The following is a 26,922-nucleotide window of genomic DNA, read 5'->3' as shown; positions in this document are numbered from 1 at the left end:
ATTATGCCACACTAATTTATGACCATATTCATGGGTGGTGTCATCACAATAGGTTGGTTAGAACCAAGATTTCTGATGAGATATTGCATAAATGGTTCATTCGATCTCTAAGACCTCAAATTTCCAAGGATGTGTCGATGCTCCGAGACATTACTGAGGAGCAATCTACTTTAGCTTCCCAACAACTCAATTTAATTTATTCGTAGTCACGCATACTATATGAAGTTTTTCCTAATGCTCCTAGGCCTTCCATTGACCCATCGAAACCTACTATGGGCCCACACGTTGATGGTGTGATTAGGTTCAGTTTTGATTCTGTGAGCCAACTTGCTGCCCAGCTTAGGAACTTAATCATTACATCTCAAGCCCCAAAAAGTGCACCTGGATCTACTAAATCACCCTCTTTTGAGTAGCCCATCGATGTTCTAACCGTGAAGTCCACAACACCTAAAAACAACCAACAACCTGGTGGTAAAATAAATAACAAGAATAATAAGCAAAAGAATAAAACTACACAAGAATCTCAACTAGATCCCAAGAATCAGGGAGGTGGAATGAGTGGGCACCGACAAAAGATTAAATTCCCTTGTAAAATATGTCAAGGTGAACATATTACTCATTAATTCCCTCAGATGGATGAGTTTCATAGGCTCCTTGCACCACCACAATCTACCAAACAACCTCGTATTTTAACTCATCCATTTCTTGCACAACCGTAACAACAAATGGTTGCCTAGCCTCCTCCACCTCTGCAAGGGAGCAACAAGGGGTCATTTTCCCATCTTACCAATAGTTCATTCATATTTATGTGCAAAGAATATGTGAATGTTACCACGCGAGCTAAGTCCTACGATGTTCCTGAGTCGAGTTCTTCTCCTAATGACTCAAGCATAAGGAAACACACAATCCCTCTACCCACGACACTCAACATTACAATATTGTTGAATATCTTGCCCAAACTCCTTGTGCCATGTCTCTCCTAGAGGTTTTGCAAAACTATCCTCAACAGTGCAAGGCCTTGTTGTCTGCCATTGGTGGACTAGATCCATCTACCTCAAACATCATTGCGTTAAATACTAACAACGCTTCTCCTTGAATTTCCCACCAGATTTCTTTTCAGATTATTGTGCCTATCTTCCATAGGAATATTCATCGCACTTTGGTGGATGACGGTGATGAACCTCAATATTGCAGCAAGAATTTTCTAACTCCCAAATCTACCAACTTTACTTTATCAACCCGGTGTTTCGTACAAACTTAGAGGCGACAGTTCTATATACACAGTAGACGCATCATTATACTCATGCCACCCTGAATTAGGTCACTTGATCATTAGGGCTCTAGACCATTCCTCTACGAAACTAAAAGGAGTATAACTACTGAACGAAGAATGTAAAGGATAGTCCTAGTGCAAAGAAAGTAAATTATTTTCAACTCAGAAAATGAAAGTTGCCAACTTGTACATGCTATGAAAGGACACAATCTTATGTTAGGTTGTTGTTGGACACCTAATCCTCAATGGGTTAGTGTGGAAGCCGAATAGACAAAAGGAGTCCAAGAGACCTTGGGATGTGAAACCCAATGGTCACAACATGTACTATAAATGTAAATCATTTGTTAATAAAAATTGTACTCTCATGATTTATCCTTCAAATTATTCTTTCTGCCCATGTGTGTTTAACATGGTATCAAAGTAGGGATATTCCTGCCCTGCATAATTATATTGAGCCATTTGTTTATGGCCTTTATGTGCAGATCATTTCTGCCATCAATTTTGCATTTCATAAATATTTTCTCAGCGAAATTTTAGGTGCAACCTGTCATTTCTCCAGCGCCATTTTTGGCCTCTTTCTGCCATATTTCCTCTCTGGGCTCTTTGCCATATTATATTGTTAATCATTGTCTGAGCCCTCTGCGCTCCCTGGGCTGTACATAATTGTCCGACTGCATTTTCTCTTCACTTGGTATCTTCACTCCTAACAGATGACGCTGTCTGTGGGAATCGAAGGCAGAGATTCTTTGTGCAAAGAAGAGGTGTAGAGCAGCAATTCGCGTGAGATTTTTCCAGTACTCACTATATGGAGCAAACCCAATTGCTAGCAAACCCAATTGCTCTATCAAACATCAGTTGATAAACAGATTCCTTAATGGGCCTATCTGCAAAGGCCGAGCTGTTAAGAATCACTTAGTAGATTCACAATTTTAATTTTATCTGCGGTGAACAGACTGTGGGTATCTGATTCTGTCATTCTGCGCTCTGTCTGCCATAACTGATTCTGCGCCATTCTGCACTCTGTCTACCATAATTCATTATGCGCCATTTCTTCCATGCCTCAGCTCTGAAAACATTCTGAATCACCGTTGAATGCCTTGTGGGAGTGCTGCTGCGAGAGTTTACTGAGTGAATGGTGTGAAACACTGCTGCTGACGATTCTCTTGTTGTGTGGCCCCAAGAGCCATCGATGTTGCAGTGAATCGCAATAAAATTTTCCTACCTGGAAATGTTTTACTTAAAAAATATTTTGAGCTTTTTAGCGATTTAGAAGTGCATGTGAGATTAGCAGCGATTGTGAAGAACACTGCTCCCTTCCATAAGTATTTACAGAACGCTGCTTCGGTGGAAAATGTTGCTCCTGTTTTGAAGAACGCTGGTATATATATGTTGAGTTTTTTGGCTATATGGTGTTTTTGGCATTGTATTGAGTTGTTCATGGATTATGCATTGAGGCTTGAAGTTCTGAATGCTGTCAGAATCTGGAGAGAGTGAAAGTGTACAGAAAAGGGGGATCGCCCTGGACAGGAGGTGTGTATGGTATAATTTCATCCTCTTAGTAGATCTTAAAATCGTTGCTCAGTGGAACAACCCAATGTAGATATTCTCCACGTTCTGGGAAGTTTTTACCAAAATTCTGGGAAGTTTGGTGAACCCGCCACTTCAAATTGTTCACAAGGAGCAGCATCGCAGTGTGGGTAAGCTTTCAATGTTGCAATCTCAATGTATGCCCCAGGAACTCCCTGGTAAGCCACACGAACCTGAGAACGGTCGCTCGGCGGTGTAGCAAGATCCGTCACAAACAAAGACCTCGGTAGAGAAACCAAGTCCTTGGGAACTGTCCCTGCCTCCAAGTTAACACTCCCATTTTGATTCTCATCCTGTTTCTGGGTCGCGGATTGGTCCGTTGACATCACATGGAGAATTTGCCTTTCGCCTCTTGATTGATGAAGTGATGCCAGATTTCTCCATGGCTTCATAGTGGGCGTGGGAAATGTTGTTTCAATTAATTGACGTGATGAGGAGTTACAGAAACCCAAAGCAGGAGATGATGGACAGAGTTTGAGGCCATTCTTGTGGTATCGTAGCATTAACCATATGGTGTTTCAATTATTGGTATTAGTCCTAGTTTAATGTTGTCTCTAGTCATTGATATTAGTCATACTTTTATGCTGTCTCCATTCATTAATATACCATTGTTTTCTATTTTATACAAAGTGGTTTCCATTGTATAACATTGCGCTGTTTTTAACGATGTCCTCGCACTCATACCTCCATATGCATTAACCATACGCTGTCCATATACCACCATTTTCCACTTAAGTAACGCTGTCACATGTGACTCTAAGTAACACTGCCTCCATGTGTGGTCACGTTCCACCTAACAGTGTCACGGTAAAAGGTCCCTCACATTATGGTGTGTTTTTAATTATGGTTGCTCCCATACGCCATTAACGAGGAGAAACAAAAAGGATTTCTTATTTCTAGTTGGCAGCTTGAGCTTGGAAATAATAGCTTACTTAATTCAGGCTATAGGGTTGATGAACTTTTCTAACAGAGGCTACACGAATTTTGGAGCTCTAGAAGTCGGATTTCTGGTTTGGTACGAAAGTAGGAGACATGGTTTTATATATATGAGTTATATGGGGCCCTAAGTTTGTGTCCAAATCCAACCTCTCAAATACACAATGTTTAGTGGCTCCTACCTATTATGTGAAGGCTGTGTTAAGGAAGGCCGCAAGCTTGGAAATTGTAAGCTCGAGGACCAGTGAATCAGGGAGCGAGGTGTGGTCGATGAATCATAGAAGCTAATCTCATTTCTGTTGGGGTCTTGTTATCACTGGAAAAGAAGAGCCTGTGGGCTGCAAACCTGTCAAGATGGACATTCTGTTAAAGCAACAATATTGGGATTGCTGTGAAGTGAGAACATGAGCAGACATCAATGCAAATTAATTCGTATTGAAAAGTTGGCAAATTAATTTTCTAAAACCACTATTGTTTTTACAAGTGCATTTCATGGATTATTGGAGTTTTTAAGCACTCTAATATTATCTACTGGTGGAAGCACAGTTAAAGTCAGCAAAGACACTCTCAAAGATATTCAAACATCTTTACAACATGCACAAGAAAACATTGATTTTTTGCAGCTTGAATCTCAGCTACAGCGAGCAGAATTACAACAATGGAGTCATCATTCTGAAACTGTTTCTATTCAGAATAATGAAACAAACTCCCAAAAACAACAAGACATTAATGTTACAATTGATTCAGATCTAGTGCCCAATAAAGTAGAAGTTGTACATGCAGATGCAGAAACTTAGTCTGCACTTTCCAAGCCCATCATCAGACCTTGGGAACAACTTGTCCACAACAAGCACATAACTGGTCTTGGATATGACAAGGACTTGTCCTTTCATATTCCAGACTACTCAAATCCCATTCAGTTTCAGAGTGCTAGATTCATTCATGACAGTTCACCTACTCCGCATGACAGTCCACCTCCAGCTGTTCCAGATTCTGCTCCTCTTCCACAGCAACAACAACAGATTATGAAATGCCAACACTGTGACCGAGTTGGCCATTTGAAAGATCATTGTTTTGATCTTCATCCATGTAAGCACTATCATAAAACCAATCATTCTTCACACAGATGCTTCAGAAATAAACATCCTGCAAGAACAAAGATTCATCTTGAATGGATCACTTCTTGGCAATGGGCATCAACATCCAAGAAGATATTCCAAACACATGTCGGAACTTGTTCCAGAGTATTGAACAGTCTTGCAGTTGAGTTTTTTCCATCATCTCACCTTGTATCTAACAGGGGGGGAAATGATGGTCATCTACAAGCTTCAAAGCCACATCAAGCGAGCCTGAGCCACAACCTGCCACACTAGTTTCAAAGTTGTAGCCAGAGACAAAGATGCCCCTGAGCATGCCTTCAGCTGGCAATCTTGGACACTTCCTCTAGCAAAAGACTTTAGCTTCTTGCCAGTTTCGGAAGAATTCCAGGAACAAAATTGAGAACACTTCCTCTAGCAAAAGACTTCATCTTCTTGCCAGTTCTAGAAGAGTTCCAGGAATTGCATTAAGCATTCTAGAGTTGTTGGTCATCCTTAAACCATCAGAGGTTGAGACTTCCCTTTTCAGGTTGAAGTTCTCCCTTTTATGCAGGGTGAGACCTCCCTTTCATGTTTGAAGGTTTCCCTCTTCAAAACAATAGGAGCACTTCCTCTAGCAAAAGACTTCAGTTTCTTGCCAGTTTTGGAAGAGTTCCAGGAACTGCACTAAGCATTCCAGTGTTGGTTATCATCCTTAAACCACTGCCCTTTATACCAACATTTCAGAGAGCACATTCAGCCTAGTGCTGCCATGCATTTTTGCACATTTTGTATTACAGCTCTCTTCTTGGACTCATACATAACCCTTCAGTTTAAGGGGGGGAATGTTGGAAACCTAATCCTCAATGGGTTATTGTGGAAGCTGAATAGACAAAAGGAGTCCAAGAGACCTTGGGATGTGAAACAAAATGGTCACAACATGTACTATAAATGTAAATCATTTGTTAATAAAAATTGTACTCTCATGATTTATCCTTCAAATTATTCTTGCTGCCCATGTGTGTTTAACAGTTGTTGATCCAGGTGGACCTTCAGAAAAGTACCAGTGACATGATAAAAGGCTCAAAACTCAAAGTGGAAAAATCTAGGTAGACTTAGCATCGGATCGAGGTGCTCGTCATCCTGATTACAACAATGCATATGACACTCAATTCTGAGTCCAGATGACAAAGTTAGAGCAAGTCAAATTTTGAGTTTGACCTGTCCAAGAAACAGGAAGAAGATGACATGGCAAAATTTTTAGTGAATGGGGAGACATCACATGGCAGGTTTCCACTGGGTCCCGCATATCACATATCGGCGCAAGAGGAAGAAGTGGCTTAAGAATCGACCAGCAGGATCCCAGCTGCGTTTGCGATATCACAATCGCAGATCGACGTAGATTATGAATTGGCCCCAACAGAACTTAGTTGCAATGTGATATTGCATATTGCGATCGCAAATTGGAGGAGATTATGAATCGGCCCCAACAAAACTTAGTTGCGATGTGATATATATCACATATCAAAATCGCATAAAAGGGTTGTTGTTTGCAAAGCAGTCCGAATGTAATTGCCGATTGCAATTTGCGATAGGACTGCCTGGACGCGATATTTTTATAAACTGTATTTAATAACCCCGACAGGTTTGTGTTGTAAAGACTTGGTTTTATTCACTAATAGACGCCACCAAATGCGAGTTGCAATGGGACTACCATTCTAGTGCACGGTTTCCAAGAAATCGGCCTCCATCACCTTCAACCATTTTTAGTTTTCTCGTGATTCGTTCATCCATTTGCCAACATTTGTTTATGGGGAGGTGCATAATGATGATGAAAACATGCTCATAAAATTTCAGGTCAATCCATTCTACCATTTGGGAGATATGGACAAAACAAGTCTGCTACAAGAGGTTGTCCTGAATTACTATAGGATCTCTACAGGAAGGCCGAGAAGAAGCTACAAGAGAAAATATGATGGAGAAATGGGTCAAAAGGTCAGGTATTCTTTAGGGAAGGTTGATATAGCTCCCCCAACACCTTCACATCAACAAGAAGACAACCCATCAACAAAAAAGAAAAAGGTAGTCAAGAAGATGTACCTAAGTCATTAGCAACACAACAACATCAACTCAGCAACAACATGCATGTCTCTCCAACAACCATCAGGTAGGTACAAGTATGAAATATTCTTGACCTCTTCTCTTGAGCATATTATAGTTAGAAATTTGTTGTCAATGCATGAGATATGAGGTTTTATAAGCTAAGGATGGGTCAGCAGTCTCGGCCACCTTCAACTAGTTAATTTCAGCTCACTCATTCACTCATGCAATGTGGAAAAGTCAAATTATGAAGGGTGATGATTTCAAGGAATGGGAAAACAGTTAAAAGAATAAATTTTTGCAAAGGCCAAGTCACCACAACACTCCAATGATCCAGACTTAAACAGGAACGCAACAAATTACAGAGATAAACATATACACAAAGATGCAGCGGAAATAATACTTCATTTCATTAATGGAAAATACTGAAATATGCTTACAACCAGAAATGGAAATAAACCAGCTAGGGCGATGGTAGCTTATCTCTGAGAAGAGATGTGATGGCTACATGCCTCTGAACTGTGTTACAATGAGGCTCGAAGGCCTCTTTATTGTTGAGAAACAATGGAAAACCCTTAACATTCCAAAACCTAACCCTAGGAGATGAAATGCCAAACTGTGGGCCCCGTTTGGGGTAAATTGGTACATCAACTTCCCGGGGTCGTAACTTTGGCATATGATCTCTGTTTGACGCATACAATAGCTCGTTAGAAAGATCTATCTGAGCACTACCATTGTTGGAACGGGCAACATGGGTCCATTCCATGGACCCATGTTGCCCGTGGATTCCCCAAAAAACGTCGTTTAGGGCCTCAAAACGGCTCCGGAAGTTCAGGACGTGAAAAACTGCTAAAAATAGTAAGTTGTGCTACAATTAAGGAAACTGAAAATGCTGAGAAAGACAATGGTGGGGGTCCAGGTGGACTTGGCAGGTGGCCACCAATATCCACCTGGATCATTCCTCCCCCCTTAGGAAGCAATGGTCCCCATTGCGTTGAGCTCCTCCATGAGATGAGGAAACTTTTTCTGAACTTGTTCCCTGGTGAGCCACTTGCCCTGCTGAAGGAGTTGGCCTGCTTTGACAACTCGATACAGTTGGATATTCTGTTGGCGAGTGTTCTTGATCTGTGTGTCCATGATCCGATCAGTTGCAGCTTGTTCCATGCAATCTGGATTTAATTCTGTGGGTTTGAGCTGTTCTGCAATGTCGGATGTGTCTAGCAATGGTGGAAAGTATGGCCGAAGGCGGTCCACATTGAACACTGGGTGCAGGCCAAGGAATGGGGGAATGCTGAGCTCAAATGCATTGTCTCCCATAGCCTTAGTAATGGTGTAAGGACCATATCGGAGTGGTCTCAATTTCTGATAGGCTCCAGTAAGGCGTTCCTTTTGCAAATGCGACCAGACTTTGTCGCCCACCTGAAACTTGTGTGGCACCCGATGTTGATCATGTCGCTGCTTGTACTTGGAATTTGATTTCTCAAGAATGTCATGGACCTGCTGGCGAATATGTTGGATGCGCTCAATGAAGCTGGTGGCCTTATCTGTTTCGGACTGGACATGAACTGAATTTATGTGAGTAGCTGCAAGTGGCATGGCCACATCAATGGGGCATAGTGGCTGGAATCCCAAACCCACCTGAAAAGGGCTATGGCCAGTGGAGCTGTGAAGAGCTCGGTTGTAGCTGTGCTGAACATAGGGGAGGCTCTCGTCCCATGTGCGTGGATGCTTTGAGTTATACATGCGCAGAATGTGCACAATCATCCTATTGACAACCTATGTCTGGCCATCAGTTTGAGGATGGAAGGCTGTGGACTTCGTGAGTTTGGTGTCCAACATTGACCAGAGACTGGACCAAAATGTGCTGAGAAACCGACTGTCCCGATCTGAGATGATAGAATGTGGGATCCCAAAGTGCACCCACACTCATTCAAAGAAGAGTTTAGCAGTGGCTTTTGCTGTGATATTCTTCTTGCAGGCCACCATAATGGCCATCTTCGAGAACCTGTCGACGACCACAAAAACACAGTCATTTCCATGCTTAGTGGAAGGAAGGCCTGACATGTAATCCATGGAGATGGATTCCCAAGGTCGACTAGGGGTAGGCAACGGGGTATAGAGGCCGTGCTTCTTAATGGTCGGTTTGGCAATGGCACAGGCAGTACATGATTTGATGTACTTCCCAACATCCTGTCGAAGATTCGGCCAATAGAAATAATTTTGCAGTACTGCCACTGTTTTCTCGACCCCGAAATGCCCAACAACCCGACTGTAGTGTGCTTCCCAAATCATCTTGGCACTCTCGCTTGAAGGAACACAAAGGTGACCGAGGTGGCATAATAGGGCACCCTGGAGGTGAAAATCTGCAACATGCCGACCCTCCAAGAGTGTCTGGTATGTGTGGTCGAATTCTGGGTCGCCTTTATAGAGAAGTGGCCAATCAGAAGTCTCGTGCCCACAAGAGTTGAGCACGGTGGTTAACGCCATGATCGGTGGTCGACTGAGGCAATCTGCGACATTATTGGTGCTGCCCTTCTTATACTTGATATTCAAGTGGAACTGTTGCAGGTATGTCGACCACTTCTGATGGCGATCATTCTGCAATTTCCCTTGGGTCTATATGAACTACAGGGGTCGGTGGTCTGTGTGGATGACCGTTTCCTTCCCCAAAATGTAATGCTTCCATTGTCGGCAGGCCTGTACAATGGAATACATCTCTTTATCATAAGTGGGGTACTTCCGGACTGTGTCTGAAAGTGTTTCACTGTGATATGCCACTGGATGTCCATGTTGAGTAAGGACTGCCCCAATAGCATAGTCAGAGGCATCTGTCTCGACCTCAAATGGTTGTTGTAAATCTGGTAACACGAGCACTGGTGCCATGCAGAGGCGATCCTTCAACTCCATGAATGCCTTCTGTTGAGATTCAGACCAAAAGAATTTTGCTTTCGCTCCTCCCTTGGTGACTTGACTCAAGGGCCAAGAAATATGAGAAAACCCCAACACATACCTGCGGTAGAAGTTGGCAAGACCTAGAAAGCTGCGGAGCTCTGTTAGAGTGGTTGGAGAGGGCCAATCCCGAATGACTTGGACCTTGGCTGGATCGACATGAACCCCCTGTTCATCAATGATGTATCCCAGATACTGAACCTGGGTCATGCCAAAAGTGCATTTCTCCAAATGGGCACATAGCTTGTGTTGCCGCAGTGTTTGGAGAACCTGTCGGATGTGGTGGAGGTGCTCTTCCCAGCTCTGGCTGAAGATCAGAATGTAATCCAAGTATACTACTACAAAGGAGTTGGTGAATGGCCGCAAGATGTCATCCATTAGCCTCATAAAGGTTGCAGGAGCATTCGTCAATCCGAAAGGCATAACCAACCATTCGAAGAGGCCCTCCTTGGATTTGAAGGCAGTCTTCCACACATCAGAGGGTTCGATTGGTACCTGGTGATATCCTGACTTCAGATCGATCTTGCTGAAATATTTCGCCCCCTTTAGTTGGTCTAGGAGGTCATCAATCCGCGGGATCAGGTACCTTTTACGGACAGTGATCTTGTTCAGCGCCCGATACTCAATACAGAGTCTCCACGTCCCATCCTTCTTCTGTACCAACACGATCGGGCTCCCACAGGGCGATGAACTCGGACGGATGTGACCTTTCTGCAGGAGCTCTTGAATCTGCCTCTTGATTTCATTGTTCTCCAGAATGGAGTGCCGATAAATTGGTCCATTGGGTAGCGGCGCACCTGGGGTCAGATCGATGGAGTGCTTGACTTGACAGTGCAGAGGAACCCCTGCCGGGGAGGTGAAGATGTCCTCGTACTCCTCCACAATCTTGTCCATCTGTAGTTGTCATGCAGAGGGACCCCGTCTGGAGGCCGCGACCACTGTCTTCTTCTTTCCTTGAGGGCGTATCATCAGGAAAACAAATTTCCTGGTTTTGGAAATGATCTTACTGCATTGTTTTGCAGTAATCAAAGAGATGGCAATAGGTGGTGCTACCTTTGGTATCCTGAACAACTTATTTCCCAATGTAATAATAACAGCACGGGGCCTTGATTCATACACAGCATGTCGCTTCCACAAGTATGGTTGTCCTAGTAATACATCACAAACTTCAAGGGGAGCAATGTCACACAATACCTCATCCGTGAAGGGCTTGATGTTGTATGGAAGGCGACACTGCTGGCTCACGCGAAGATCTCGTCCTTGGTGAAGCCACCCAATGGTGTATGGTTGTGGATGTGCTGTGGTTGGTAAGCCCAACCGCTTCACGACCTCTGCCGAAATGAGGTTCTTTTGACTCTCGCTATCAACAATGAACTGTATCGGGGAGCCCTTTACCCACATCTGGGAGTGGAAGAGATGCTCCTCCTCCTCTGGATCTTCGGGTTCATTTTTCTGGATCTTTGCAGTAGCAACAGTGGCGCTGGGATCCGCATCAATGATCTGCTTCCCTTTTTCATACCCCTTATCGGGTTCTGACTCAGAGTCGGAACATGCATCTGATTCTGAAACCTTTAGCTCAGCCACCAGTGCATGCTTGGCCCGACACTCACTTGTTTTGTGAATGGAGCTCTTATGGAACTCGCACCATTTTCCAGTGTCCTTTCTCGGCTTTGCGGCGATGTTCTTTGCTTGCAGCTTCGGCTGGTTGTCTTGGGCTGTCCCGCCTTGGCTTTGTCCTTTGTTCTGTGGTTTAGGGGCACCTTTCCCCTGCTTTGGATTCGCAGATCCAAAGTCTCGCTTCTTTTGTTTAAACTTCTGCTCGACCTTGACGGCATATCGGTATGCTGCGCCGAGCGAGGGGATGTTTGGGAATTGTATTTCTTCCTGGATGTACTTGTGCAGGCAGCCACGGTATTTGAGTATCAAATGTTGCTCCGAATCCTTGATACCCAACTTTGTGCGAAGGGTATGGAAAAGATTGGTGAACTCCGGCATGTCTTGGTCCCTTCCCTGCCGTAGCATGGTCCACTTTATGTATTCATCCTCATAGCTTCCACCAGGGTAGTACTGCTCCTTGATGGCATCCCGGAACAAATCCCAGGTGGGTGCGGCTGAAAATAGTGAGCCAGTACTTTCATCCTTCTGCTCCCAGTAGGTTTCCCACCAGTCCTTGACGTGGGGGGCTGCTTTGAGGAGAGCAAAAACAATCTTTTCCCGACTCGAAAATTCATGAACAGAAAAATAACCCTCTAGCAGATTTAACCATTTATCTACGGCATCTACGTCTATCTGACCCTCGAATATGGGGATTTCAAAATTAACTTGTACCTTAAAGGGTGTGGCGTTTCCAGAGTAGCTGCTGGAAGCCGATGCGTCGCTTCTGGGTAGCCGCTGAAGGATCTGGGCAAAGCTGTCCATCATCGCGTTCCGTTGTCGCTCGAGGGCTTCTTCGAGCAAGATTTTGATGGGATCTCCTGCCCCCTCATCTTTCTTCTCATCCGCCATGGGAACAGAGCATCCTCTCCATTTTCACAAACTTACACTACTCCCTCTAAGCCCTAGCATCATCCTCCAAACCCTCTACATCATTTCTCATCACTCCCATACAGTTAAAAGATTCTAAAAGAGAAGGAATGGTTGCTACAGGAAGATCGAATGTTGCTACAAGAAGGAAGAAAGGAACAAATGGTGCTAAAACCAAAAAAAAAAAAGGCAGTGCCTAAGAGAGACCTAATCAAAATAGAAAAATCCAAGGCCATTAGACAATCATCTAGGCCACAAAAGAAAAGAAGAAGGCAAGCTAATGGTCTCAAGAAATAGTGATTTTTCTATGCACAAATATATTTTTGGGCTTGTCCTTGCAGAACTTATAGCCAAGTTTCTTAAGATAAAGCACTGAGGAATGCATAAGAGAGAGGCCACCAAGGTCATAAATGAGGCACAATGAGGTCACTAAGTTTCTCAAAGGATGAGCAACACTTTTAGCAGATGGGTATGATGGGCCTCTAAATTAGACATAAATTAAGGCACATGTCTCTAAATTAAACATAAATTAAGGCCCATATAACCATCCTTTAGCATATTAAACCTCTGTTTTTGCATTAGATAATGTATTTTTAACTTTAATATGTTCATTAGGAAGGTTTATGAATAATTGCATATTTGTGCCTAATATTATTTATTTTTGTGGAATATTATGAGAATATTGGGCAGATTATGAAGATTTGGAGGAGGAAATAATTTAGGGACTTGCTCCCTGCTATAGGAGGATCAATATTAAATAATAAATCAACAAGATATTATTGAATTATGGCACAAATTGTGGAACTCCAATGATTGAGAAAATCTAGGAATGTGTTTCCTACCATTTAATGCAGATTCCTAGTACTGGGAACCAGATCTACTAATCAAGGGATTTTTGTGGGGAAAGCTTCCTCATTTCATGGGGAATGATTCCTAATAATTTTTTATAATTACCCTGTCGAATTTTCCTCTAGTGGTAGAATTTTATTATTCTTCTTGTGGAGAGAACTCGTATTTTTTCAGCTCCATTGTATTTTATTGCAGGGATGTAATTGTATTGATGAAAGTAATGAAGATTGGTGTCACGTTTAGCTTCTAAATCCTGTTATCCTCTATAGGTCTCTGATTTTCCTTGATATTGGCCATCCCAGGAGCCTCATAGCCCTTTTGTATCATTTTTTCTTCTTCTTGTCACTTCTTATTCACATGCATCTCTTGTTCTTGTTTCTTTCTATTTCTTCATTTAGTATTAATGATTTCTTGTTGTAGTATTGGATTAAATGGTTGATGTAAGTTATTTTGTAGGATCACAAGCATCATTTAATTCTTGGAAAATATTTGGAAGGTCATAGTGATCATTGATCTACTTGGATTAGTTTTCTTATTCCCAAGTCTAGATTTTTGGAACTCCATTGTGGCAAAGAACAATAAATTTCTGCTATTTTTTAGAGCATCCTAACGAGATTCAATCAAGTTGGCTCCACTTGCATTAGATCAAGAAAACATTATATTTAATAATAAAATTTACCCCATTTCATTTGAACTTGATTAGCTTAGGCATTTGATAGATTTACTAGGACAATAGTTCTCGAATTTCTAGATTCTAGACTAGTAATTTTCCGTTATTTAATAAATCTTTCCCATGTATAGATGAATTTATGGATAGATGCAGGCAATAATGTGTGTTGTTACAAGAGCTTCTAAATTGTAGGGAAACCTCATCTAATTTGCCTCATCCAATCTTCATCTACACATGTCGCCAAAATCCACTAAAGTCTCAATCTGAATTCTTGTTTTATAAGCAAAAATTTCCATTTCCATTGAGAAAATATACCCATCTTGAAGCCCTTGCTTGACTTCTGGGTAGTGTCCACCACCTCCATGCCTTATTCTTCCATTATCCACCTTTCCCAAGCTCCATTCCACCTCCTAGGCCACTTCCTAAGCTTTCATCATGCTTTTGTAATAAAACAGGGGATCCTGTAGGAACTAGTACATCCTATAGGAAATCCTGTAGCAGTCTGTTTTGAGCCTGAATTGAGAAAAAACATCATTGAAGCTGGGATTAGGCCTCTTCTTGACCTCAAATCCATAAAAAGCATTGTACCCCTCTTACTCCACACCTGTCTCCCCTGCCAAACAACAAGGAAAGATTAGCACTTCATTTATAAAATGAAAAGTTGAAGAAAAATAGTCCTTTTTATTTCCTAATTAGCACATGCATGAAACAATTAATACTCCCTAGATCAGATTACATGCTCAGTTCGTTTAAATAATCACATGTGATAAATAGGGTTAATTTAGGTTTTTTTACATTTAGTTTATGATCTTTATGCAATTAGAATATGTCTCTTTCCTTGTAATTTATTTCTTGCTATAGTTTAGGGTTTCCATTTCGAGCAATTCATTTTCTACAATTAATTTAGGATTTGATTTCAGTATATGCACTCCATTACATCATGATAGCAAAGGAAGGACACATTGTAAGTTGCACATATATTTTCGATACCTCTTAAGTTTGTACGAACCCCGGGTTGAAAATTAAAGTCGGTAGCCTTGGGAGTTGCAACATTCTTGTTGCAATACCGAGGCTCATCAGAACTATCAAGGGGATCCTAACTTACCACTTCTACTGGGATGAACATGGGATCCAAATGGTAAGTGAAAGTTGTTATGTATTTGACGAATTTATATTTTAGGAAATATGTGTATGTGGTACTAATTTCTAAACTTTATGGTATGCAGATATATCATCGGTGACGTCGATAGGATACACGGGACGAGCTGCAATGCTTGGTGCTGCAGATCAGGGTGGGTCCACATCACAACAAAGATCATGTAGTGATGCTCTACTGGAGGATATCTGACATATATTCGACGTGTTACTAACCAGGGTGAAAGAGTGTAGGTGGCATGATTTAGAAGATTGGTATAGAGATGAGTTCATAAGTCTTCCCTTAGAGTCGTGAGGAATCACATGGCGCATTTCTATGGTCGGTCAGGAAATATGAGACCTACGGGTTGGTGGGATGGAGCAATTGGCTCAAGAGCCTCCATATGATAGTTATTACACATTGGGACATGTGGGTCCCCCTTTTTGTTTTGTGATAACATGCGAATGAGAATGTCAGATGTATTAAGAGTAGTGGACTCAAAACACATTTTGATGATGTGATTTGCCATTTTTTTATGCTATGGATGGCTTCTTATGGGAATAATGGAAATATATAGTTAGAGAAGGGAAATGGTGTATTACCAATCTTGTTTAGCACTATATATATGAATAAAATAGATTGAATTTCTAGGTTTGCATACATGCTGTCACTATAACAAAGAATGGCTTCAGAATAATGAAGTGATGCTCATTTAAAAACACAGGGGTTGAACAACAACAATGTCTAAGGGACTGGGTTGTTGATGTAAGATTTGGGGATTGTTATAGACATTTTTGTGCCTTACAGCTATAAGCATGAAATGTCCATAATTCAAGGGATCCAAAGTCCCTAAAGATGTTGTTACAACTCCTAAAGGAACAAGGTCAACCAATGACAGCTTCTCCCAGAAGTTCTCCACCAAAAACCACTCAGAAACAGCCAATTCAGGATCAATTCAGAGGCTCCACTAGCTGTCTGCGCTGAAATGCAGAGATTACACTGGCTAGGTGCACTGCAACACAGGTAGAAGCACTACCAGGGTGCGCTGAGCGGGAAATGACAAATGGCAAGTTCATTCAACGAGGTGGAAAGACCCTGGAAGCTTCCAGAATCTTCTCCAATGACACTTGCCTCAATGAATTCGACTAGTGATGAGTAAGAGGTTCTCAACCTCCAAGTGGAAGCAAGAACTGACAGAGAGAAGCCACAAGTCAAAACATGAGCTGACTCATCCTCTCTGCTCACATCTATATATGGATCTCTCACCCAGAGGTTCAGGAGGCTGGAATTTTGTACTTTGTAGAGAATTGCTGTTTGTTTGAGATTGACACTAGCACATTGGGTGATTTATGCTTTGTTGGAGGAGAGGAAGGGATTCCATCGCTGGGAGGTAGATGCTGGATCGGAACTCACTTGGTTGTATCTCCTCTCAGACTTTATTATCTTACCAATAAACTATTTGAGTTTCTCCTACATGTTGTATACCAATGATGTTTTGTTATGCTTACATGTTTAGCTTAATCTGATCTTGAGCTTTTTATGAATGTATATCTGTATCTTTGTGTAGTTTCTCTCTCTTGTGATCTTGCAGGAATTCAGGGAAGCTGGGCCAGTGAAGGAGCAAGAAGCTGGGAGCTACTGAAGAGAGGAGTGATTTGGATCGACAAACTAGCGGAAGATACAGGTTAGTTAGATTCTTCTTCCTCACTTACATTCCATAAAGAAGAATACTTGAATAAGTTTACCTGTTTGTTGCTAAGGCACTATCACCTCTTAGAGTGGGATAGGGGCATTCCGTATTGGATACTTTTCCCAACAACAAATTGGCGACTCCGCTGGGGAGAGTATCTTGTTGGTTTATTTGTGTTTCTGGTCTTGTTCTTCTCATAAACTCAGGAGTGCCGAATCGAAATGCACTTGCCATTTTCAAGTGCAAAGTAGAGATCTGCCACTCTAGTCCAATCGCTGGGCCTATTTTTATGATCTGAACAAACTGATCCACAAGTTCTCTAACAGCCCTTTGTGATAGATCTTAGTCCTCCTATAAATCATCCTCCTAATTGTACCTAATTGATAGCTTTGATTTGGCCAAAAACTGTTGATTTAACTGCAAACCGTAACCCAGAACCCAGAAACAACTCTCGTTTCTGCTTCAGCGCAGACTCTGTGAAGAGGTTCTGCATTTCAACGCAGGTCCCATGAAGGCTACCTGCGTTGAATGTCAAAACCTCTGTGTTGGGAGTGCGCTGATCAGTCTTTGCCTTGTGCAGCTGTGGTTCCCTGCTTCCTTTTGCTAAGTTTCATCTCTGTTTTTTGCAGCCTGTTATCAGTCAGTGTACCTATCTGAAACCCCTTTTCTTTGCCTCAATTCCACCTCAGTTGTATAAAGAAACTGTATTTGTTCTTTATGTATTTGTTACATCATTTGCAGTTTCCCATTACAGAAGTAAACTAGTCATACTGTCGCCCTTAGATCTAGACCTGTCATAAGTGTCGTTTTGATCTTAGGAGTGAGTTTGTTTGCTGTTCACAGTTGATTTAGCTTTTACTTTTGTCGTTTAGTTTGAATTTATGCATTTCTAGTGTCGAAACAAGTAAATCATAAGGTGTCATAATCGTCTTTTTGATTTTGAAAAAGGAACTTGTTTATGTTTTCACTTGAAATCGGATTCAAATTTGTACAACAACTTTCTTTTTAGGCATCAATATTAAGGAAGCGAAAACAAATACATGCATTTGTGCATTTTCATTTTGATAGTTTGCATGCTTTGATTTAGGGAAAAGTGCATTACAGTGTGCTCTATGCTCTTTGAGAAAAGTTGTATCTTCCTTTTCCCCTTGTAGCTAGGATTTTCATTGTTGAAAAGATATAAAGCTTGCTTATCATCTTTAGACTGCATTTAGGAATTGTATCATACATCTCGTGGTGATCCAAAAAGGAAAACTTCTAAAAAGATCAACCTAAAATAAATTGAATGAACTTAACAACGCTTTGTAACATAATGCACAACATAGAGGTCTAGGCTAGAGACGTGTTCCGACGTAGTAAAACCTGGTGATTGTCGATCTCGCTGATGGTTGGGTGATTCCTCCTGAGGGACGATAACGCTAGTACGGATTGTGCTCCCACGTATCGTCGAGTATATATTGGGAGACCCCTATAGGCATAAAACCTTTATCCTTAGGAAGCCGTGTCGGCCGCCCTACTGATCGCAATGCACTGAACACAGCATTCAGGAAGATTGACCGCCCGTACCTTAAAAAGTATTCTGCGGTTTTGCGAAAAGTTTGGCACACCCTCTACCTAGAACTCCAGAGCAGTTCCTTTTGGCCTTTTTCAGACTCTATTACAGAAAAAGTCAATCCGAGCATTTGTCACTTCGGGCTCATTAAAACATCGAAGGAGACTAGAGTCATCTTTAGCTTTTTCTCGACTCTTTAAAATTGAAAAAGCAAGTTGTGTCTAAAGCGTCGTTAAAATTTATTTTAAACGGAACAATCACCCCTTTTTCCTGCGTTGATCTTTAAGTTGAGAAAATGGAACCCACCAACCAAGGAATTCCCCTTGGTGGAAATCCTAGTCCCTTCTCCTCTTGGGGAGATGTTGGTGCGCCCCATATGGCCACATTGTCGCTTCCAGGACTGACAATTGGCTTGCCGGTCTGGCTCTTCTCAACCAATGTCGTTCAAAACACCACTATTCCTGAACAGTCGAATCAACAGTCAGATCAGTCCAGAGTTTCCCACCAGCCTTCTACATCCTCTAATTCTTCCTCTCCTCCTTCCTCTTCGCTTGACGGAACTGGTAAAACAAAAAACCAGGTTCCTAAGGAGAAGAAGGAAAAGAAGAAGAAAGAGCAGAAGAATAAGGAGCCAAAAGCGACTGGGGGTAAACAAGTGTCGTCTGACAGAAATCCACACACAGCACTGACTAGGCCTAAATCGCCATGTGTCATATGCAAGGGAGACCACTTCCACAAAGATTGTCCCTACATCCCTCGGATACTAAGGGACTGGTCTCCCCGTTTGCACAATCCGGTGGCATCAACCTCTAATAGCCATGTTGAATGCATACCGTCAACTAGCGAAAGTGAAGTCCTTGGAAAAAAAGGGAGAGCTAGATTTCCCTGTAGACTGTGCGAAGGCGATCACGCCATCCACCGTTGTCCCTTCTTAGACGAAGCGAAAAGAGTTTTGGATGATCGTCCGGTTTCACCATTACGACTTCCTCCTGGATATAAAAAACTCTTGTCGAGTCCTTCGTTAGTTGAAAATCCAGCTGGCCCGCTCAAGTGGTCAGCTGAAGCGCCGGTCATTGAAGATGAACCAGCTGAATCCATACCCGACGAAAGTCAAAAGGTCGAGGCGGCAGTTGACCCAGTCTTGCCTTCAGAGGATTTATCTTCGAATGATACAGTCACTGAAGAGAATAAAGATGACACCATCCAAATTCTCTTCATCAGCACAGACTCCGACGAGCACGGGGGCACTCCCCCCATTCCTTTATCGCAGGAAGGAAGTTCGTTAGAGTGATACCCAGCTATTTACTTGGTCCCACCACCAAGCAACCTAGTTGTCTCCTTCGACTGGAACCAACTAGGCAGACCCCATTTGCCAGTAAGCATACCATTCAGAATTATCGTCCAAATATACAGAATGGTCATGGCTGGCACCATCATTGATGAAGGGGCATCTGTGAGTATCCTTTCCTCCATTGCTTGGAAAGCGCTTGGTTCGCCAACGCTTTTGCCTGAAATGAGAAATCTGACAGGCTTTGATAAAGGAACCAGTCGACCTTTAGGGATCCTCCCCAATGTGCCTATCACATTGAAAGGGAAGACCGTTCAAATGAACGTGATGGTCATTCAAGGACCCTTGGATTATAACCTACTCCTTAGACGAGACTATATATATTGCATGGGAGCCATCGTCTCCTCACTCTTTAGAGTAATGTGTTTTCCGCACAAAGGAAGAGTGGTCAAGCTCGTGGACCAGCTTTCATTTCCCGGATCACGCATCGCAAATAGTCATATACCTTCCCTAAATGGTCTCTTCACGCAAGAAATGTCTCAACCCACGGTCCGTCCTCCCGATGAGCGCGAGTAATTCAGAAGGATATGACTGGAACCCAGGGGGCATGCGTCCTGGTCTGCTTCGGCAGGAAAACTTTGGGTATAGGGTAGGTTTCCGCGGGAGAATATGACTAGTCTGTACCCCGTCCGTGATTGGAAGAGGGGTTGTTCTAGAATAAGATTCTTTTGTCAAAGTTATGTGTTTGACAGAACAGAGTCACTCACCTTTGTTTATCTCGGTAGACATCGCCGAAGAAGTGTTTTGTTTGAAAGATTAACAGGACAATCTTTGGGTAACCTGAAAGAGGTAGGCCTCTCTTGGTAAAACAATTGTTTTGGCGGAAGTGAAGTAGAGGTAACCTTGAAACTCTGTTTTATACCTGGGGGCATGCAAACCTTTTGGAGTGCAAGCAAGGGGCGACTATTTATTTTTTTAAATTTTTAGGTCCTCCCTTTAAACCTGTAGGTCTAACCCTTTAAACTCGTAGGATTAGTCGTTTCCGAATTTGCATAACGAAAGGATGCGGGGCATAGCTTTGTAAGATGCAAGCTCCATAAAAAATGGAATCTTACATGAGACATTCTTATCATATGACTGGAAAATTGAGCAGTTTTAGCACATAGTTCATGCTCGTTAAAAAATAAACATAAGACTGAGCAGTGTTTTTCCGCGTTTAAGCTCGTTAAAAAATGAACTATCTTTCGGTAAATAACCACCGTGAATGTAACATTATCAGCCATTAAAGCCTTGGTCGTGTTTTCACCGTCACCTCCACTTTTTCATTGGCCGATCGTTCACCTCCATATGATTGTTTACCCATTTTGAGGAACAGCTGTGAAGAGTGATTTCACTAGCCATCCTTGTGACACTGCCGTGATTGGAAAATTCCAACCTTTACCTGGAATCAGCTGCTAACCCGTTTTATCACTCGTTCCTCAAAAGACGAGTCTTCTTTAAGCTCTTTTCATCTGACTCGTAAAATATGAAAAGATTGCCGAGTTTTGGCCTTCCAGCTCGTTAAAGCGACCGGAAGTGTTATCCCTCCTCTAGATTTTAATCTTTTTGGACCTGAGGGATTATTGCACAAAAAGATCGAGCGGTTGTTTTGTTCGGCTCGTTAAAACTATCGAAAACTCATCCCGTCTGTATTGTTTTATACTTTTTCGGACTTAAGGTATTAGATGACGAAAAAGGACTTTCGGAGTTGACTTTACGTACCTTTTCAGACTCTCTAAAAATGAAAAGGACCGAGTTATCTTTGTCATTAGACTCGTTAAAAACATTAAATAGCGACAAAATTGTCTTTAGACGAGAACGAGTTTCACTATCGCTAGGCTCGTTAAAACATAGCGATGGGTTTGCCCGAAGGGCAAATTATAGAACAAGCATATGTTATCCTCCTCAAGCTTGACAAAAATAAAGAGGTACTGGTCAGCAATGACTGGGGAAAAATTGGGAGAAACTCAAAGAACTTTATTGGTAGCAAGTCACTCTTGAACATGACACTTCCACTCCGTGCCTGAGTCGGGTTGGGTTGTTCCATTCACCGGTCACATCACCATGGTCTCGCCATACCATCCACCTTTGGGGTAAATGCTACCAATCCATCACACAAGTGTCGCCGATATGTTCAAGAGAAGTCATCCAGAGAAGTCAACCGTGTTCCATCCACTACCATACATTATCCTTCATCCTTTCATGACCGCCACCCTGAACCATATATCATCAGATCGTTTTCACCTCCATCAAAATCATTTGCTCCATTTCGTGTCACTAATGTGGGATACATTAAGGCCCTCCTTTGACGGATCGCTTCTTGTCGACATCAGCTCATTATCCAAGAAGTTGATCTAGGAACAACCCCTTCAGTACTTTGAAGCTTGCATGCCTCAATGGCAAGTTTCTCACTTTCGGCGACAGGTATACATCAATGGCCTTCAACCGAAAGATTTTGCGTGGTGTTCGACGCCAAGTCCTTTATTCACACCACGTGAATTGTACTGCAGTACCTTGAGGGTCATTATCATTATTGGTGATTCCTCTCGCGCTTGTTAACGGTTTACCTCATTGACCGGTAATCAAGCGATGTCTTTCCATGCTCAACTTCAAAACATTTCTCACATGGATCGACTTGTACTTAGAGTGAAGATCGAACGAGTTTGAAGACCCCGGATCTAGTTTCATCCATCCGGGCTGCGATATATATTCAGGAAAGATAAAGACATTGACATGTACATCATTGCAGCAGATAATCATCCTACCAAAGGATGATGATTTCAGCAGAATCATCAGTCTATCATCAGACAATTGTCTGTTCTATGTACAGAAAAATGAATTTATAAAGCTGAGCATGGGAATGCCCGCCTCAGCTAGATCATGAAAGCAGTATGAAAAATAATGTATTGTATTGTATCTTATTACAGGTCTCCTCCCAGCATTGGAAGAACTTCGGATCCTCCTAATAAAGCATTTCACCCGATAAACGGCCTCATACTTTAGGGGGCAACTGTTATAGACATTTTTGTGCCTTACAGCTATAAGCATGAAATGTCCATAATTCAAGGGATCCAAAGTCCCTAAAGATATTGTTACAACTCCTAAAGGAACAAGGTCAACCAATGACAGCTTCTCCCAGAAGTTCTCCACCAAAAACCACTCAGAAACAGTCAATTCAGGATCAATTCAGAGGCTCCACTAGCTGTCTGCGCTGAAATGCAGAGATTACACTGGCTAGGTGCACTGCAACGCAGGTAGAAGCACTACCAGGGTGCGCTGAGTGGGAAATGACAAATGGCAAGTTCATTCAACGAGGTGGAAAGACCCTGGAAGCTTCCAGAATCTTCTCCAGTGACACTTGCCTCAATGAATTCGACTAGTGATGAGTAAGAGGTTCTCAACCTCCAAGTGGAAGCAAGAACTGACAGAGAGAAGCCACAAGTCAAAACATGAGCTGACTCATCCTCTCTGCTCACATCTATATATGGATCTCTCACCCAGAGGTTCAGGAGGCTAGAATTTTGTACTTTGCAGATAATTGCTGTTGGTTTGAGATTGACACTAGCACATTGGGTGATTTATGCTTTGTTGGAGGAGAGGAAGGGATTCCATCGCTGGGAGGTAGATGCTGGATCGAAACTCACTTGGTTGTATCTCCTCTCAGACTTTATTATCTTACCAATAAACTATTTGAGTTTCTCCTACATGTTGTATACCAATGATGTTTTGTTATGCTTACATGTTTAGCTTAATCTGATCTTGAGCTTTTTATGAATGTATATCTGTATCTTTGTGTAGTTTCTCTCTCTTGTGATCTTGCAGGAATTCAGTGAAGCTGGGCTGGTGAAGGAGCAAGAAGCTGGGAGCTACTGAAGAGAGGAGTGATTTGGATCGACAAACTAGCGGAAGATACAGGTTAGTTAGATTCTTCTTCCTCACTTACATTCCATAAAGAAGAATACTTGAATAAGTTTACCTGTTTGTTGCTAAGGCACTATCACCTCTTAGAGTGGGATAGGGGCATTCCGTATTGGATACTTTTCCCAACAACAGGGATGATTAAGTGGATCATCCCCATGGTGATCTAGAGTGATATGGGACTCTAGAGGTTTGTTAGCATGGGGAAGAAGGATGGGACTAGAGTCTACACTACCAGATGCATTAGGAGGGTTGGGGAGATTACTTCTCCTGGACTCTCAAAAGTGGATTCCCCCTTACCCAAACATTTGGTCTCAATGTAATGGCCACAAGGTGGACGTGGTTTGAATTATTGGGCTCGAAGTAAGGGGGGATTGAACCAATCAACCTCATCATGGATGAAGTATTCTTATTCCACATCATATTGGTCGTGGGTTTGCTATGGAAGAAAGTACATACTATTATATAGGAAAATTACCTCCTCATCAGCTCAAAGGAGAAAGACAGTTTGGTTAAAGACATGACCTAATTCACATGCCTATTTTCCAAGGTAATGCACCCTAGAAATAGGAAAGAGGAGTTATAATTCTCCCCATGCACTAGCCAAGGGTGTTAGTCCCTAGGTTAACTCACTGTTTTGCCTAAAGGGAAGCATTACCCAATATTTGTGAGATTCCAGAGGTCAAATAGCGGGTTGACTTCTTGACACTCCACTTTTCACTCAAATGTCAGCCCAAAAAGCAGGAAACATCCACCTCCAACCTAACTAAGTATATTGTTATTCCTAATGGAGTATCATGGAAAGGGAAAGAGCAATAAAGTGAGTAAATATCCTAGTTTTTTCCTCAACGGAACTCATGAGACAATTGGCAAGGATAAGCCTCTCATCATCTATATATTGGAGTCTTGGGAATTGTAATGGAGGTGAATGGTTGTCGAACGACTGTCGAAACTTTGTATGAGATATAGTTGTTGTACTACCAAGAGGTTGAGAGAGACAAAGAGAGAGAGGAGCTTGAGGACTAGAGGAAGCTTGATCCAACTAAGATGGTTGTAAACATTCTTCTTCAATCTAATAATATAGATCTGATGTTGTGTTTTCTACTTGATGGTGTTGATGTAGTGTTTATATACATGTTGATTCAATACCATAATTTATAAGTAGCTTAGATGCATGCTTTTTTATACCTTTATGTATGAATGATTTGATTACCAGAATTTATATGTTGTAGGATAACTCTCTGTCTTGTTTATGTGCAGGTGTTGATCTAGGAGCTAACAAAGGGGTCTTCCACTTTACTACATTGTGTTCTCCAGCAGTGATGCACCAAGGACTGAGGTAATCTCTCTTCTTCTCTTTGATTATTATGAATTGATATAGATATATGTATGCTTCTTTGTGACAACTATAGTTAATCTCAAATGGTCTACCTTGGATCCAAGGAAGATCCTTGAGGGTATTCCAGCCCCAACCACCTAAGCATTAATCCCTATAGAAAAATTGGAGACTACGCTGGGGACTATACTTAGTTCTCGGTTTTTACCTCCCAAGTTCCAGTATCTCTCTTTCTTTCCAGGCCTTCCTGTTCTTCTTGGTTCCCATTCTGACCACTTGGGACACTTCACAACCTTCTTTACTGTGCTCAATCTTTGATCATATCCTGAATGACTTTGTTTACAACCTCTTCTCCAATAACGCACCCTAGATGTGGAAACAATGAGTTATAACACTGCTCAGGCTTGTAGACAAAGCATTAGTCTTGCCATTAATGCTCTATAGCCTCTCTTGAAGTGCATTAGCCAACCATTATCTTGATAAACAACCGGCTATGTGAATTCCTGGGTTGGGAGGTTTCTTATTGTTTGTTTCAAGGATCTGCAATTGTGCATTGTGCTTGGTTGCATGTTTCCTAATAATTCTTTCCTTTTAGATAAATAGCTTAAGTGCATTTCTTTTTTTTTTTAAGAAAAATGAAAAAAAATATATTATTTTCTATATTAGTTGGTTAGATTCTGCATCTGTATATTGGGTTAGTTGTTAGAGAGCATTGCATGTATGTAAGTTGTGCATGTGTTTACTACATTGGATGCATGGTGTTGAACTGATGTATAAATGATTCTCTCCTTGTAGAAATAACTTGTTCATCGAATTGAAATTACAAAGCATATTTTCTGCATGGTTTGCGTCAAAGTCTCAAAAAACTCCATATGTCAACACCCCTTCTGAAGACATTAATGAAGTACATTTAAAATAAAACTCATAATAAAAGAAATCAACAACTCTTTTTGAGCATGCACACATATTAGTCTAGGCTAGGATCTTGGGATAGGTAATGGTGAGTTAACTGCCCAAGATCGTAAAACTGAGACTAGTGTCGTTAAAGAGAGTAAAATCCTGCTGCACTCATACTATCTGGGACTGCTCCAGTCAAAGCAGAGTTAAATTCAAGACAACATTGGAATGCGAGAGAAGGTAGTCCGCCTTCGATTGCATCTCCATTGAGTATTATGTGTATCGGTGATCCCTTCAGGGATATCGAAGATGAGTCAAGGACTCAAGTATCCTGTCCACATAACGCACTGTCTACGACCATGTCCCCCCTGTAATGTCTATGATTTGAGGTAACCATAGTGGCCAAAATTTTTTAGGGACAAACATAAGGTGACTGGGGCGGGCTTCCCTGGTACCTAAATAGATGAACCTACTCTATTTTCAGTTTTTGGGAGGGTGCTTGTCTTCACGAGAGTACTTTGCCCCTTAATCTTAGGTTTGGGAGTAGCTCAAGAGTAATAAAAACTATGCATTTGGCTAGCTCTCTCTTTTTGCCATTGTGATACTGGGTTTCATCTCTAGAAAACTATGGTTATTAGACAAAGTCATATCCCTTGACTGCTTGTTGATTGACTTTTAGAGTATTTTTATTTTTTAGGTGTTGGTTTGTTATCACTGAGACTATAATAAAATATCATTATAATTTTTTTTGATAAAATATTTAGGTCAACGTGGCTACATATGGCTTGCATCATCAATCTAGGTGACAACAAGGTCTTCCTCCATTGACTTTGGAGGATCAGCTGAGCCGTGGTGACCTACATTCCCCCTCTTTGGGAAACCAGTCTCCAGATTCTAACACTAAATCACACAACACTTCTCCGGACACTATACTACCTGAGGACTTTTTCACTAAAGGAGTTGTACCTCATTATAATCCTCCCCTGACCGATCCTTTGGGATCAGCGTTGATTCAGGTAGCACTTATACCTACCATCTATTCAACAATATGAACATCCAAAATATCCCCGATGACTAATGGGTCATGGGGATTTGTGGACAACT

Source organism: Pinus tabuliformis, chromosome 1_2, assembly GCF_031772625.1.
Source record: "Pinus tabuliformis cultivar Carrire ecotype Pingquan chromosome 1_2, CPIR1, whole genome shotgun sequence".
Classification (NCBI taxonomy): Eukaryota; Viridiplantae; Streptophyta; class Pinopsida; order Pinales; family Pinaceae; genus Pinus; species Pinus tabuliformis.
Note: the sequence above shows the minus strand (reverse complement) of the source record.